Source organism: Helianthus annuus, chromosome 13 (assembly GCF_002127325.2).
Source record: "Helianthus annuus cultivar XRQ/B chromosome 13, HanXRQr2.0-SUNRISE, whole genome shotgun sequence".
NCBI lineage: Eukaryota > Viridiplantae > Streptophyta > Magnoliopsida > Asterales > Asteraceae > Helianthus > Helianthus annuus.
The window spans coordinates 146,535,111-146,550,149 of NC_035445.2; the positions used below are offsets into that span (position 1 = coordinate 146,535,111).

At 37.3% G+C, this 15,039-nt stretch overlaps 1 non-coding gene across 1 annotated transcript; it reads right to left on the minus strand.

Moving 5' to 3' along the window:
* Nucleotides 1–13,120: 13,120 nt before the first annotated feature.
* Nucleotides 13,121–13,228, minus strand: LOC118486183. Its single transcript, XR_004878038.1, has one exon. It is a non-coding gene; the product is annotated as a small nucleolar RNA R71 (small nucleolar RNA).
* Nucleotides 13,229–15,039: the final 1,811 nt, after the last annotated feature.

Here is a 15,039-nt window from a genome sequence, read left to right on the forward strand (position 1 = left end):
ATTTCGATCATCACTATCTTTGACAATGCTTTTCAATTTTTCAAACTTTTCAGAAATTTGACGGTTTTCAAGAATTAAATTTTCATTTTCACATTTTATTTTCTCACGATCAATTTTATCATTTTCAATTTGAGCTGTTAATTCTTTGATCCGTTCAGTTGAAGCTTTTACAGTTCTGTCACGACCTAGAATCTGATCCTCAACACTTTTAACTTTCGTTGTCAGATTCTTGATTTTCTCATTGTTAAGGTACGTGACAGTGCTACAAAAATTGCATTGTTTGGTGCAATTTTTGCAGTCAGCATTTCCGTCGATCTTGTTACCTGACACATTTGTTGACGCAATTTGACTGACCACCCCCTTTGACTCAGTAACAGAATTAGGGTCTACCTCAAGTGCTTTCGCAGCTAGCACCTTGTCAGCCGTCTTTCCCAGGTTCTCAGCCGTCAACTCTTGCGTAGTATCGATCAAGCCTGTATCAACCTGCTTTACTTTCTCAATTTCTTCTTTTTCTTTCTTCTCTTTCTCCTCTTTCTGCTTTCTCAATTTCTCTTTCTCTTCTTTAATCATCTTCTCAGTTGGTGTTCCCCACCACTTGTGCTGCCAATATTCATCTTCTTCTTTGTACTCCTTGATGATGGCTTCAATATCTAGCATTTTGTCATCAATCGCGATGTTGCCATACTTATCAAGGTAGCACTCTCTATCTGGATCCCATCTATTTGCTCTTTTTTCCTCCAGAAATATACCAGAAAGTCTGATAATCTTATTTTCAGCAATCATCTTCCGGTATCTATACTTCTGCTCTTCAGTACGATCATCTTTCCACGGAATCGGTTCATCGTTACTTGCCATGAATGCGTAACCCACCACATCTTCTTCCGGTAGAACTTCCTTACTCCAATCGTACCCCTCATCATCGTAAATCACAGCCAGAGCCCTTGATTTGTCTCTGTTATCTTCAGTCTGCTTCAATCTGGGCGGCTCGGATTTATTCTGATGATAGATTGCCTTTTTGTAGTAGTCGTCTCGAAACGGATTCTCTAACTCATCTGCATACGCATTTCTGCATTCCCGCTTGAAGTGACCCTTCTGCTTACACTTAAAGCATGTCACCTTTGATTTATCGAACCCCAACTTTGTAGACGGACCACCAATCGTCTTCCTCCCGGTAATTTCCATGAAACGCTGAGCGCGTCGAACAGCACTCGCCATCGCCCAACGAATGTCAATAAGTTCCATTTCTTCGGGGTCTATCTGATCGTAATCTTCTTTCGTCAGATTTGTGTTCCCGATCTTTCCAGCCACCAACCCTTCGTAGGATTCTAACACAGACGCCAGAAAAACCATTTGTTGCTTGGCCGACTCTTCATCAAAATTCTGTGCGTTCTTCAGATCTATCGCAATATTACAGGAAAACTTTGCATCAGAACGTTTTTCAGAAGACGAAGATCCACTGTGATAACCACTGTGGCTTCTGCTGCTTGGACTGCTTTGACTTTCTTTGCTTGCTGGAGAAACATTCTCAGCAGAAAATGCAGTTTTTGGAGAAGTAGCTTTCGGCATCAAGCTTTTAGGATAGTACAGATCCAGGTTTTGCTGATAAGATGAGTTATTGACTTTATATGTTTTCTTCAGTTCTAGCTCATGACTTTCAAGTCTTTCAATCAACACATCTGGAGGCAGTTTTTCCGGAGCAATCGTGTTCTTCAACATTAGTGCATAGTATCTCCAATCCATTTCATCCGGTAATGAATCGAACAATTTATCAACTAGTTCTTCATCAGAAAACTTGATTTCATGTCTTGCTAACTCTAGTTTAAGATGACCGAACCTCTCTATCATTTTACACACCGATTCATTCTTTAGACATCCAAAAAGATCAAATTCTTTTCTAAGAAGCTTTCGTTTGTTCTTTACAATCTCTTTGCTTCCAAGACACTTCTTTTCGAGTTTCTCCCACAGATCTTTAGCATTGGAGTAATCTATCAGCGAAATGATGTCTTCCCGCATTGACTGAAACAATAATGCCACACACTTTTGCTCGGCCACAAAACTATCAATCTCATCAACCGATCTCAATGCTTCACCATTCTTCTTTCCTTCGGCGTAACCATTCTTCATACTCTTCCAGCTAGGAAAAGCGAATGCCATCAACCAGTCTTCGAACTTTGTTGCCCACCTGCTGTAATCTTCTATAGCCATCAGCTTAGGAGGTTTGTTAAATGTTCCAAATGAGCTTTCGGACTCCCAAGCTTCCTTCTTTCTTTCTTTCGGTGGACTTTTGTTTGCATTGCTTGTAGAGGTGTCATTGTTTCCAGAACTCCCTGTGAAAGCATACATGTTGCTGAAGGGATTCATGAAAATATCATCCATTGTAATTGTACCTGAAAAATTAACCAACACTTAGAAAAAAAAAAATTTTCGAAATTTTTGAAAATCAGGACACAAAAGCGAATCTATCTGTACAGATGACAGATAAGCGGATCAATAAGGTTCAATTAAGCGAACCCAGTAAGCAAATCACAGTTCGAGCTAACCCAATAATGTCACAAAAGCGAACCAGAAAATGTCCTTTCAAGCGGACCAGTAATCGTTCAAATGAGCGGACCAGATGTTCGAGCGAACCAGCACTTGTTCGTTCGAGCGGACCAGAATGTATGTTCGAGCGAACCTGTAATTGTCCGTTCGAGCGAACCAGTTATGAATTACAAGCGAACCATTAGTGAATTTCGGGCGAACCTAGTCGATTTTGTCCGAAAAAGCGAACCACTTGTCCGAAAAAGCGAATCTTGGTTTTTACCCTGTTTTAACCATTTTTAGTCCGAATTTTAACCTAAAACTTTCTAGGGTTTGTTATTAGTATGTTTTACACGTTATACTCAAATTTCAGACAATTTCAACCGTAGGAACCATGAAAACCGAAAAAGTATGAGAGAAAGTGAGTAGAAGTAAGAGATTTCTGCAGATATAAGCTGTAGTAGTATGAACTCCTCGTCCTGAGCTCTGATACCACTTGTTGGACCGTTGTTTTGACCCGAAAAGTCAGTCAAGGTAGCTCATTCTCACATATAAAGGCGGAAACAGAATATGCAAGGTTACAACAGCTTGTCCTTTCAAGTCTATTGCTTTTATTGCTTTCTAATGTGATTTTGACAGAGTTTCGCTCCAGAGCACACACATACCCCTTAGATCCGCTCAAATGACACTGCTATATATAGGCAGCTCTGGTTCGCTTATGTGACTGACACAAAAGCGGACCTACAACTTGGCACTATAAGCGAACCACTAAAGAACCTATAAGCGGACCTCTATCTATATTGACATAAAAGCGAACCTACATATAAAATACATAATTTGACATTTTTAACCCTGTTGACCTAATTAGACCTAAGACTTCATGTAGACGTAGTCAATAGACATCCTATGCATCAACAAACCCATTCCCAAACCATCGGGAATCCCATGCCTTGTAGAGAGTGTGAACTCACCTTGGTTTGCTCAGTTAGATTAGTTACTCTAATAGTCAGAAATCAAGCACGTCCTAATAAGGTACAGATAACAATCAGTTTTTCGTGCATGCATAACACGTATCCTACGTACGGTTTATCTACTCACTACTTCTATCACATACCACACAATTCAAATGTCACACTCTGACTTTTGTGGAAAGATCATAGTTAAAAATACACTTGTAACACTTGTTAGAAAATATTTTCTATGTATTGGAATTTTTAGAAAATTTTGCCATAGTTTCCTTTGTAACTGGAGGCGTCCATGCTAATAAGCATATCATTTTCTTTTCCAAAAATCATTCAACAATTTACCAAGAGCAAACTATTCCATTTACAAGCCAACATGAACTTGATGTCTCATAAAAACGCGTAGTAACTTGGTGAGGCGTTTAGTGGGTTTAGTTACCCTCCAAAGTGTGTTTACTTTATTTAAAATCTTATTCTCGGGATTTTTAGATGTTCAAAACTTGTGAACATATTTTACAAAAATATTTATTTACAACATTTTCACGTGTCACTAGTATCCATATACTTACTTTATTTCCAAAATAGTGTAAGGATCATGATCTTTCAAAAACCGTCTTTTAAACTGCGTTTATTTAGGAAAATCATTCACAAGTTTTAGATCTACAAGATCACTGATGTGCACAAAATGCAACATAAAAATTACGTCAATTGTAGCATAAAACTAACCCTTTTTTAGTATTAATGTTGGAAAAAGTATGCTTTTGTCTTCCTTTTGTATTTTCAGGATTAAAAGAGCTCAAAATAACAAAAGAAGCAAAAAGACAGCAAAATCTAACATAAATACAAGAAAGGGAACAAAAGTGACATGCCCGACCCCCGCCAGCATCTTCCCAAGCAAAAGAAGACAGAAGACTGAACACGCCCCGTGCTCAGTGAGCATGGGGCCGTGCCCAAGTGCTAGCAGAAAAGACAAACTCATAGAAGCTTCTGTTGCCCACCACGGGGCCGTGCCCAGCGGACACGGGGGCGTGGTCAACTTCCTGCAGGCGCATTTATTGTAATTGCGAATTACAATTAATGAAGAGAGAGAGTCAGATGGACATGGGGCCGTGCCCCGCGGACACGGGGCCGTGCCCCGAGCTTCTGTTCAGCCTATAAATAGGAGTGTTTGGAGCTCTTGCAACTCATCCCTTGGCACACCACCTCTCTCACACTTCACCCACCACCCACCACCACCATAACACCATCATCCACCACCATCATCCATTGTCTATCATAGAGTGTGTGAGTCGTCTCGGGATCCAAGATTGATCGTAAGAGTTCTTGACAATCAAAGGCCATGTTTGCCTAAGTCTCTTACATCACTTGGTGAAGACAAGTGTTTAGTGTAATACTTTTTATTTTTAATCTTTTGCACTTTTTAATTGGATTTGTATTAATGACTTTAATTACTAGTTTCTTATGTTGAAGATGATTCTTCCTTATCGTTTATCCGTGGTGTCTTGGCATTATTTTACTGTCTATATAAAATAAAATATTTTCACCATTCATATCTCCACGGTCTATATGGAGGTATGTTGGCTACCTGGTTGGGGGTTAAGGGAACGGTTTGGTAAGAGTCTTGCCATTGTTCAGTGTATAGATCCTGCAAAGGACCTGGGTCAAATTTAGTAGGACCTCCTTCAATACCCAAAGGTATTGGATGGCGGAGGTCCAAACTCTTTGATCCCCTCATAAGTTAAACTACTATTAAAACTTTAAACCAGCTACTTAGGACTGTATCCCTGCTGACTCAGACTACTTAGCTGAGGGTAACGTCGCCATTAAAAGAGGGGCCTACCACATTATGCATTAATAACTTAATTCATTATCTTTCAATAATCCGACCCTTTAGGATTGTATCCTTGCTGACTCAAACTACTGGGTTGAGGGTAACGTTGTAACATCTCGTATTTTCGATCTTTCTATTTTTGGCAAGTCTGCTTGTACTTTCTATTTTTGTAAGTTGTACTTTTGTCGTACTTGTTATCATTCCAAAATTTGTACTCGAGACTTGAAATCATAATGAAAACGCTTGATTTTATCCATATTTGTGTTTGAATGCTATGTATTGTTGAGACTATGTTAAGCACGTAAAAACAGTGGAATCACATCTTAATTTCAGCTCTTTAATTCATCGTTGCCAAGAGATTACCCTAAACCGTACAAAAATTGGGAATTTATACGCTAATTCGGTAAAAATATTGAAATCTGGGTTAAAAATGATTATTATATTATTTTATTTATATTTTAGATAAATAAAATAACAATTTAAATTAAATAAATAATCATTTTCTGAATTTTTATTGATTTTAGGCATTTCCGTTAGCGAATCTGACCCCGTTAGTGAAAACCCGGTTAAATAACCTAACCTGGTTAGTTATTACTAAAGGGCAGCACTAACTGAGTTGGAAAACTCAGTTAGTGGCTAACTCAGTTAGTTAAAACTAACTGTTAATAAAAAAGGGGATTAAATCCAAAGGTATGCGTGACACGGGTTTCGAACCCGCGACCTCGTACACAAGCAGATGCCTTAAACAGCTGGGCTGCCTCTCAACTTGTGAATATCTTGGACCTGCATTGTTTTTATTCACTCATTAATTACGAATTTAAATCAAAACAAAGTAACCGCCAAACAGAATAGTTCTCCGACCTTTTACCTTTCGTCTCTCCGATTTGGTTTTGATCGGACCCGACTTTCCGGTTTCCGAAACCGTCGCCACCAAACTCTATAAAACCCGACCCTCACATCTTTCTCGTTTCTTTACACTCATCACGAATCCGAACCACCGAAACTAAACCGATACCGTGTTCGACTCGTTGCCGGAACTTTCTCGCTCGCCGGAACCATCACCTGCCACCGCTGATCACCGTCTCCGGCCACCACCTCCTCATCCCGATCCGGTAACGTGTTCCGACCCGCTTTCGTTTTCTTTCTTTTTCCGGTTATCCCATTACTGTTATATATTGTTATTATTATTACAATTAATCTTATTATTATTAGTATATTATTTACTGTTAATACATATACATATACTATTATTAATAGTATTAGGTAATATAAAATCAGAATTATATTCTATTAATATATAAAATCAGTTTTATATTTGTTATTATATGATTCTTAATAATATAATAAAACCAGTTATATTTATTTAGAAAACAGATATGTTGTATTTCAGAATTTTATTTAGTTATGTCAGTTTTATAAAATCAGAAGTATTATTTTATATCCGAAATGTTATATTAAACTAAATCAGAATTATTTAAAATCAGATTTATTATCTTATTTTATATAACTAGAATTTTATAAATAGACTTATTATTTATAGAATTGTTAATTTATATTAGATTATTTAATCAAGATTATTAATCTAAAATAATTATATACATATCAGAAGTGTTATTTATTTAATCCAACATTTTTGATAATTATATTTATAACACTTTGGTAAAAATCAATATTTATTTTATTTGTCATACATATTGTAAGGCATGTGATTAATAATTAGAAATGTTAATTCTATTTTACTTTCATGAATGCCTTGTCATATAATAATCTCCAAAATTCCCAATATTTAACAAAATCCTTCAAACTTAATAGGGTAATTCTCTTGTGCACATCCTCTTGGGGAAAATCTATTATTCTTATCTTATTCCAAGAAATACGCAACGCACTCTAAGGTGAGTATACATGACCCATTTTCTGTTTTATCACATTTTGGGTGTTGTATGCATTTCCTATATCAAAAACACTATGTTAAACATTTTTGCACTATCTATCCATATTTCTTGTGAATCTATTTGACTTATGTTAATCATGTTATGCTAATGTTAAACATTTATGACTGTGTGTTCATTAACTTTGCAAGCCTCCCCTAACAATGGCAGCGCTGTAGGTTGTAACGCCCCTCCCATAATATTATGGGTATTGTTAGGATTTTTATTCTATGTTACCACCCTTTCGAGGGTTAGGCTATGTTAATTGCGTTAAACTTTGGTTTGAACACATAGATTTCATCGTTACGAGTATAACTGTTAATATGAACTCAAGTATTCACGTGGATTTGATCATGTTAAACTATTTTAAATCTATTATGCTATATTCAAACTTGTATACTCGCCAACATGTGTTGTTGACTTTATTTTAAATGTATACTGCAGGATGAGGAATCAAGATCTGAAGAAATAAATAGGATGGCCTAGAAACCCACCTATGAAATAAACTTTGTTTAATGTTTGTTATTTCCTTTTTGACTATGTATGAAACTTTGAATATTAATAAATGAAATTTTAATTATTGTCACATTTAGTGTTATGATGTCTTTGAACAGTTTGTACGTCTCATCCCGATGTTTCCGCCATCGGTTGGGGTGTGACAGATTGGTATCAGAGCCATAACTATAGGGAATTAGGTAGAATTCCTATATTTTTCCCTAGTCTATAGTAGTACTCTGATACCAGATTGGTATCAGAGCCATACCTATAGGGAATTAGGAAGAATACTTTTCCCTAGTCTATAGTAGGAGTACTCTGATACCAGATTGGTATCAGAGCCATAACTATAGGGAATTAGGAATGCCTTGCTTTGCCTAGTCTATAGTTTAGGAGCTTTCTCATTTATTTGCTGTTAAAGACATTGTTCCTTTCTCTCTTCCTTGCTTCCCTCTATTCTTTTGGACTTCTAATATACAAGCCTTTCCTAAGGCTAACACAATACACACCTGGAAGCTTTGAAGACACTCTTACAACACAATCGAAATGATTCATCAAGATAGGGGTGATTCCCACACTTGGTGATGATTTTCACTCAGCTATACTTTGATTTTTGCACGAAATCTACCCTCAAGTTAGGAGTGATATCCAAACCTTGTTGGGAGTTTTCCATTTCATATTCTAGTGGACCCTCATCTTTGGATGAGTACCAACCACATTAGGGTACGATGTTATCAAGTTAGAGGTGAAACTCGCATCTTGTTTAACTAGTCCCATTCCTTGATTTTCGATCTCGCCAAAGTTTCGATTTTCCCAATCGATTAAGGACGTGTAGTAACTGGAAGGACAAACATTGTTAGTCGCTCCTCGATGAGAGTGTTTGTCTATTAGGCCAAAGCACGTCTCCTTAATTCGAAAAGGATTTCGATTCACTTTGGAATAGTCTATGTTACGTTCCGTGACACTCCATATTTTTATGATGAATCTCTTTATGTGCTATCTCAATTATTATGTTTTACGTTAAATCTCTTTTTATGCTATCTTAATTTTCTTGTGTTTTACATTTGTATGTTTTTCATTTCAATTTGATACATGCATACTAATATGTTATACTGGATTCGTGATTACTGGGTGATTCTTATGTGATGAACTTGTCTTTTAACCCACACCTTAACATGTATAGCACTATGCGTAGTGCTATAGGAGTAGCGCCCGCCCGTATTCTAGTGGTCATGTTAAGTCTTTAAATTGCGGTACACGATGGGTTGACCTGTTTATTCACATGCCAGTGATACGTTAATCTTGTTAACTATGTGTGTCATGTGGTTTGTTCTGAATCTTATGCTAATATCATCAAGATAGGAGTGATTTCCTTACCTTGACGATTAGCTTCTCTGAATTTTCAACTCCACCAATGAGCTAGGGGTGATTTCCTTACCTCAGAGGTAGTTGCCAACTCTTTTTCGTTTTCAACGAAACTTTATATTTGAGCGTTATTTTCATTTCAAGTTTGGGAACACGAATCAGTCTTCTTCTTAAGATTTCGAGGACGAAATCTCCTAAAGTAGGGGAGACTGTAACATCTTGTATTTTCGATCTTTCTATTTTTGGCAAGTCTGCTTGTACTTTCTATTTTTGTAAGTTGTACTTTTGTCGTACTTGTTATCATTCCAAAATTTGTACTCGAGACTTGAAATCATAATGAAAACGCATGATTTTATCCAAATTTGTGTTTGAATGCTACGTATTGTTGAGACTATGTTAAGCACGTAAAAACAGTGGAATCACATCTTAATTTCAGCTCTTTAATTCATCGTTGCCAAGAGATTACCCTAAACCGTACAAAAATTGGGAATTTATACGCTAATTCGGTAAAAATATTGAAATCTGGGTTAAAAATGATTATTATATTATTTTATTTATATTTTAGATAAATAAAATAACAATTTAAATTAAATAAATAATCATTTTCTGAATTTTTATTGATTTTAGGCATTTCCGTTAGCGAATCTGACCCCGTTAGTGAAAACCCGGTTAAATAACCTAACCTGGTTAGTTATTACTAAAGGGCAGCACTAACTGAGTTGGAAAACTCAGTTAGTGGCTAACTCAGTTAGTTAAAACTAACTGTTAATAAAAAAGGGGATTAAATCCAAAGGTATGCGTGACCCGGGTTTCGAACCCGCGACCTCGTACACAAGCAGATGCCTTAAACAGCTGGGCTGCCTCTCAACTTGTGAATATCTTGGACCTGCATTGTTTTTATTCACTCATTAATTACGAATTTAAATCAAAACAAAGTAACCGCCAAACAGAATAGTTCTCCGACCTTTTACCTTTCGTCTCTCCGATTTGGTTTTGATCGGACCCGACTTTCCGGTTTCCGAAACCGTCGCCACCAAACTCTATAAAACCCGACCCTCACATCTTTCTCGTTTCTTTACACTCATCACGAATCCGAACCACCGAAACTAAACCGATACCGTGTTCGACTCGTTGCCGGAACTTTCTCGCTCGCCGGAACCATCACCTGCCACCGCTGATCACCGTCTCCGGCCACCACCTCCTCATCCCGATCCGGTAACGTGTTCCGACCCGCTTTCGTTTTCTTTCTTTTTCCGGTTATCCCATTACTGTTATATATTGTTATTATTATTACAATTAATCTTATTATTATTAGTATATTATTTACTGTTAATACATATACATATACTATTATTAATAGTATTTGGTAATATAAAATCAGAATTATATTCTATTAATATATAAAATCAGTTTTATATTTGTTATTATATGATTCTTAATAATATAATAAAACCAGTTATATTTATTTAGAAAACAGATATGTTGTATTTCAGAATTTTATTTAGTTATGTCAGTTTTATAAAATCAGAAGTATTATTTTATATCCGAAATGTTATATTAAACTAAATCAGAATTATTTAAAATCAGATTTATTATCTTATTTTATATAACTAGAATTTTATAAATAGACTTATTATTTATAGAATTGTTAATTTATATTAGATTATTTAATCAAGATTATTAATCTAAAATAATTATATACATATCAGAAGTGTTATTTATTTAATCCAACATTTTTGATAATTATATTTATAACACTTTGGTAAAAATCAATATTTATTTTATTTGTCATACATATTGTAAGGCATGTGATTAATAATTAGAAATGTTAATTCTATTTTACTTTCATGAATGCCTTGTCATATAATAATCTCCAAAATTCCCAATATTTAACAAAATCCTTCAAACTTAATAGGGTAATTCTCTTGTGCACATCCTCTTGGGGAAAATCTATTATTCTTATCTTATTCCAAGAAATACGCAACGCACTCTAAGGTGAGTATACATGACCCATTTTCTGTTTTATCACATTTTGGGTGTTGTATGCATTTCCTATATCAAAAACACTATGTTAAACATTTTTGCACTATCTATCCATATTTCTTGTGAATCTATTTGACTTATGTTAATCATGTTATGCTAATGTTAAACATTTATGACTGTGTGTTCATTAACTTTGCAAGCCTCCCCTAACAATGGCAGCGCTGTAGGTTGTAACGCCCCTCCCATAATATTATGGGTATTGTTAGGATTTTTATTCTATGTTACCACCCTTTCGAGGGTTAGGCTATGTTAATTGCGTTAAACTTTGGTTTGAACACATAGATTTCATCGTTACGAGTATAACTGTTAATATGAACTCAAGTATTCACGTGGATTTGATCATGTTAAACTATTTTAAATCTATTATGCTATATTCAAACTTGTATACTCGCCAACATGTGTTGTTGACTTTATTTTAAATGCATACTGCAGGATGAGGAATCAAGATCTGAAGAAATAAATAGGATGGCCTAGAAACCCACCTATGAAATAAACTTTGTTTAATGTTTGTTATTTCCTTTTTGACTATGTATGAAACTTTGAATATTAATAAATGAAATTTTAATTATTGTCACATTTAGTGTTATGATGTCTTTGAACAGTTTGTACGTCTCATCCCGATGTTTCCGCCATCGGTTGGGGTGTGACAAACGTCGCCTTCAAAAGAGGGGCCTACTACAATAACTAAGATAATCTCTTAAACAAGTGCAAAAGTGCGAAAATAATCAAAGGTTACACTACACACGAGTTGGATCCAAGTTATTCATCTTGTCTATCTGTTTTTATTTTTATTTTATTTTTCAGCATTTTAGTTAGTTTTATTTTCTTAGTTTAAAACCTTTTTCTAACATTTTGATTTGGTTAGACGTTGAGGATAAACTGGTACTAAAAGCTCTTGTGTCCTTGGACGACCTCGGTATCTTACCAACACTATACTACGTCCACGATGGGTGCACTTGCCCATATGTGTGTTTAGTGTTAGTAAATATCGTGTTTATAAATTTAAAACTTGGCTAAAAAGTGTAAAAAAGGCTTAAAATATATACCTAAAATTTAACACACTTCACGCACATCAAGTTTTTGGCGCCGTTGCCGGGGACACAAGGATTTTACGAAAGTTAAGAATCAACGGCCTAATCATTTTTTTTATTTTCTTTCTATTTTTTTAGGATTTTCTTAATTTTTCAGCTTCTGCAGAGCTCAGCACGGGTCGTGCCTGGTCGGACACGGGCCGTGCCCAGCAGTGTCACTGGCAGTTTTTATTTTCCGAGTTACAGAGGGCTGAGCACGGGGCCGTGTCGGTGCAACACGGGGTCGTGTCCAACTTCCCAGTAACAGGGATCCGGAAAACAATCGTTGTATCTCCGACCACGGGCCGTGTTTAGTGAGCATGGGGCCGTGGTGAACTTTCTGACCAACATTTTTTTCTGTTTTTATTGCAGGATTTGGAACCAGACGCCACATCTGAACCTTCTACGTAGTGTATGAGCTGCAGTTCTAATAAAGACATGAAAGAACCTCTAGAAGAACCCGAACGCTTTCTCAGAAAAAGACTTAAAGCTAAAAACCAAGAGAAGGTTTCGGGGGACCCACTTCCAATGGCGGACCAACGTACCCTCATGGATTACCTACGACCCACCGTAGGTAATCTCGGTGCCACTATCAATGCACCGAATGTTGAAGCCAATAACTTCGAACTTCGGCCACATTTGATACAAATGCTCCAAAACTCCGCAACCTTTCATGGGCTTGCGGACGAGGATCCCCATCTACATATTACTAATTTCTTAGAAATATGTGATACCTTTCGGATCAATGGAGCATCAAATGACGCCATCCGCCTTCGAATGTTTCCATTTTCGCTAAAAGACCAAGCAAAAGCTTGGCTCAACGCCATCCCAGTTGGTTCGGTAAACACCTGGGATGAACTAGCCCAAAAATTTCTATATAAGTATTTCCCTCCCGCTAAAACGGCTAAATTAATGACTGAAATTAATACATATTCACAAGAGGATGGGGAATCCTTATATGAAACTTGGGAAAGGTTCAAGGAGCTATTGCGAAAGTGTCCCCCATCACGGTCTTGCGGTATGGCAACAAGTATCCACCTTCTATAATGGGTTGTTGCCACACACGAGACAAACACTTGACTCTAGCTCCGGGGGACTTTTAGGTAATCGCCGCCCGCATGTAATATACAATCAAATCGAGGAAATTACTCTAATCAATTTTCAGTGGCACACTCCCCGAGGCAATAAGTCTATTGCCCAGGGCGCCCATAAGATTGATGAAAGCACTTCTTTACAAGCCCAAATCGAGGCCCTTTCTTCAAAAATTAAAAACTTAGAAATAACAAAAACAGTCTCGGTTATGGCTTGTGAAGGGTGTGGTGGGCCACACGAAAATTGGAGTTGTATAAAAGAAACAGATGATCAATCCAGGTCGGTAAACTACATTGATAATAGACCTAGGGCGTCGGGTCCTCCAACGGGTACCTACAACCAAGGATGGCGTAACCACCCTAACCTTGGTTGGAGAGAACCCGGCAATAGTAGTAACCAACAAAGTCTAAATCAACGAACAAACTTTCAACAACCAAGAAATGAGTCACAAAATTTCCCTCAACAACAAGGTGGACGAGAAAGGCTTGAAGATACTATATCTCGCCTCATCTCCGACACTGAAAAGAAAAACTCAGATCGGTTTCAACAATTGGAATCAAATTTTAGAAATCAACAAGCTAGTATACAAAACATTGAAAAACAAATAAATCAACTAGCTCAAAATTTCTCCGAGAGACCACAAGGTGCGTTACCAAGTAATACCGAAACAAACCCAAAAGCACAAGTTCATCTCATAACATTAAGAAACCGTACCGTGGGTCTCGCAGAAGCTCCGCCACCACCAACTGAGGAAAGCACACCACCGCCCCAACAAGAGAAGGCTTCTCCTCTACTTCAAGAGCCCACCAAGGCTCCTCCGGTTTCGTACCCCGGTAGGTTAATTCGTCAAAAGACTAATGAGAAATTCACAAAGTTCGAAAGTTTACTAAAACAATTGCACGTTAATATTCCTTTCATCGAAGTCCTAACTCAAATGCCTAAATACTCAAAATTCATGAGGGACTTCCTCACTCATAAAAGGAAAATTGAATCATTGCAATTTGTTAACCTAGGCGAAGAATGCTCCGCCCTCGTACTCAACAAACTTCCCCAAAAAAAATTGATCCCGGAAGCTTCACAATTCCTTGCTCGATCCGGGAATCCCCCATTCGTAATGCACTAGCCGACCTTAGGGCTAGCATTAACCTCATGCCTGCATCAATGTTCAAACGAATCGGCCTAGGAAGAACGAGCCCTACCAAGATGGGTATACAACTTGCCGACAGGTCCGTTAAATACCCGCAAGGTGTCGCTGAAAATCTATTGGTCAAAGTCGACAAATACGTCTACCCGGCCGACTTTGTCATACTAGATATGGAAGAAGACACTGAAGTCCCCCTCATACTAGGGAGGCCATTTCTAGCCACCGCACAAGCAGTGGTAGACATGAATGACGGAACACACACTTTGAAGTATGGGGATAAGGAAGTGAAGTTCGGGGTTGGGAAGAGAATAGAGGACGATGACCAGGTCAATTACATGAAGGTTATTGATTCGAGTTTGGATGATGCTCTCCGACGGTGCAACAATGGATGCAAAACATCCCGCTCGGAAAACATATAACCTCACTTTGGGTCTAGCCAAGGACCCTTATAAACGTGGCGCACCACGGAGGCATTCCGCGGAACTATCCTTAGTTTAGTTTAATCTTTTAGCTTAATTTTAATTTGCAGGAATAAAACACACTCGTGATGGTAAAGGATAACAAGGGAGACAAGAAACATAGCCCCATG